General features: G+C 40.9%; 1 pseudogene; it reads right to left on the bottom strand.

The window, feature by feature from the left end:
- Nucleotides 1–663: 663 nt before the first annotated feature.
- LOC110298962 lies at nucleotides 664–1,137 on the bottom strand (annotated as a pseudogene).
- Between the last annotated feature and the right edge of the window lie 1,794 nt (nucleotides 1,138–2,931).

Consider the following 2,931-nt stretch of genomic DNA (forward strand, 5'->3'; position numbering starts at 1 on the left):
TTGCACATGAACTTTAGGTAGAGGTTAAACAAGAAAAGCATCAAAGCACATGGAAAATATTCATAGGATCTAAGGAAGAGAATATGAATTTCATTAGGGGAACACTGTCCTGACTGTATCAGCATCCACTCCCCTGTTCTGGTTTCTCTGAAGCCTGAGACACTTTAAATCATTCCTCCTATTCTTGGAGACTCCTATCTAATAATCAAACTCAAAATCTTAATAGAAATGCGGGGGTACTGAAGAACACATCTGATTGGAAAACTTTCTCACCTGTAACTATGATCAACCGGGGGTCACTGACTTCTGACAATATGTTTGGGAGGTTAGGATCCAAGCCCTGACATCTATAAGTCCCCACAAGTGCCATGGTCTCAGGGTACATATCAAAGCTGTGTTGAAATATGATTTCTTGGAACTCCAGGATGTGGACTGCAACTTCCTTGACCAAACGGAACATTTCAAACTCAAGCTGAGATTCACACTGCAGAGTCACATTCTCTCCAATGGAACCAGGGGACTTGGCCAGGCAGACAAGATGGTCTTGTTAGAAACCTCTGTGAAGATGGGGTGGCCTGGTCTTAGAAATAAGGAGGCAGCAGCACCTCCTTCTCTTTGTGCTTGGTATCTCTCCTTGTATATATTTCCTTTTTTTTTTTTTTGTTGAAGCTTTTTAGTTTATTTGTCCTCTCAGAAATCTGCACATCACAGCAAAACATCAAGTCACCGCAGATCTACTCCTTTGGCTTTTTGCCAGCACCAACATTGGCCTTCACAGTGCCCCTGACCTTCTTCATTCTGTTCTTGCATTCCTTTTACTGTTTTCAGGAGGTCTTTTTCTTCTCATAAAGGCCATGTCTTGCAAGTCTGTGTTTAGGCTCATTCTTCTTTGCATAATCTAAGGAATCATAGATCATGCCAAAGCCAGTTGTCTTGCCACCACCGAAGTGGGTTCTGAATCCAAATACAAAAATGACATCTGGTGTGGTTTTATACATGTTGGCCAGCTTTTCCTGAAATCTGTCTTTGGTGCTGTTGCCTTCCCAGGATGAAGGACATCAATGACCATCTGTTTCCTCTGAAGCAGATGGTTGGTCATGAACTTCCTGGTCCGGATGGTTACTGTGTCATTCATGATGGCTATGGTGCCAGAGCTGTAGAGGAGGACCTTGTATATATTTCTAAAGTTCCTTCCAAGCCAATTACCCAGAACCACCTGATGACACCTTACCTACTGAAACTTTTGAGCAAATACTGAATAAGGGATCCAATGCATTATGAAAATAAGTTACATTTAGAAATGTAACCATTAACAAAGAATGAGATGGCATCAGATTGCCTCAAAATGTGGCGCACGCCTTTAATCCCAGCACTCAGGAGGCAGAGGCAGGCGGATTTCTGAGTTCGAGGTCAGCCTGGTCTACAGAGTGAGTTCCAGGACAGCCAAGGCTACACAGAGAAACCCTGTCTCAAAAAACCAAAAAAAAAAAAAAAAGTATTAAGCTGCTGAATCTACATTTAGAGTAATCTGGAAGCCCCAGGACATAGCACAAAGTTCCTCCACATCTTCTGATACAAAAATAGCTGAGTTTCATATGCTTCATCATCATGGATGTTTTCAGGACCTTGCATTTACATCCGGTCTTGAAAGAGACTACTGTTTCAAGGAAAGTGTCCTTCACCCATTATATAGATGGCATCACTTTTCTTAAATACTCAGGACTATTACAGTCTCTGACAGTCCCCAGTATTGATTGAGTCAACCAAGAAAAGAGGTTCTCTGGGATAGTACCAGAGAGCATATTTCCAGGCCTTCCACTTTCCTGTTTATAAGAAATGTCACCCATAGGACTTCCTATTAGTCTATACAGCAGCTCAATCACTCTGCAGTTTTCCTTCCTGTAAGAGAAATAATCTTTCTATGTAACATTAGAAGCACTGCATGATTTGGTGTCAGACTTACCCACTTGTGCCCATGTCCTCTGGAACAAGGAGAATCCTGGAAAGAAAGACCCAGGATAGATGATATATCTCCTTCCAATAACCTGGCTTTCTGTCCCCCTGACTCTACTGGGCTCTGTAAATGAGATGTCAGAGCTCACTCAGTAAGGATGAACTCATGTGCCAATATCCACCATTGTATGGAAGTCACACTCACTGCTGTGGAAGGATACAGCCACCCAGGCTGATATTTTCACCATGGTATTCTATACCCTTCATTCCCAGCAGAGNTCACCAGGACACACCAGGCTAAGGAGCATGGACAACATTGTTCTGCTTCTGTTGACAGGAAGCAGCACTGCAACAATCCAGGATTTCCTGAGGAGCTCAACTTACCTGTTCTACCAGTTGACCACAGCTAGTGACAAAGCAGATGTTTGTGCCCTTCTTACTTGTNGTATGTGGCTCACAAATTATGATGGCTTTCAGAANATTCTCAAGACAACAAGTCATGCTTTGCATATTCCTACAATTGCTGTACTGAAATATGNNTTAACCCCAATTATTCTTATCCAGAACAATCAAATGTAGTTATATCAAAACAGTATCTATAGGTGTTTTATCGAAGATTCAAATCTTCTTCCTATGTAGTATNTGTACATGAAATGAGTACATGAAATGAGTAATAATCATAACATGTACATCAACATAANACTTATGCTGATATTTCTAGAGTGGTTAATGTTATGATAATTTCATTTCCAACTAAACTNATTCTGTAGTTACTTTCAGTGATTAAAATGGGTACACTTCTGATGTTCAAAGCATGTATGCTTGCATTACAGCANCATCTGAAATTTGTTTTATGACCCACGGATCTACTCCTTATCCTTTTTCTTCCTCTCCTCTTTCTGTCTCTACCTTCTCTTTTCTCTATTTATATCACTTTTTGTTACATACTTTCTGTGATGGTTTGTATATTCTTGGACC

The sequence above is a fragment of the Mus caroli genome, chromosome 7, assembly GCF_900094665.2.
Source record: "Mus caroli chromosome 7, CAROLI_EIJ_v1.1, whole genome shotgun sequence".
Taxonomy (NCBI): domain Eukaryota; kingdom Metazoa; phylum Chordata; class Mammalia; order Rodentia; family Muridae; genus Mus; species Mus caroli.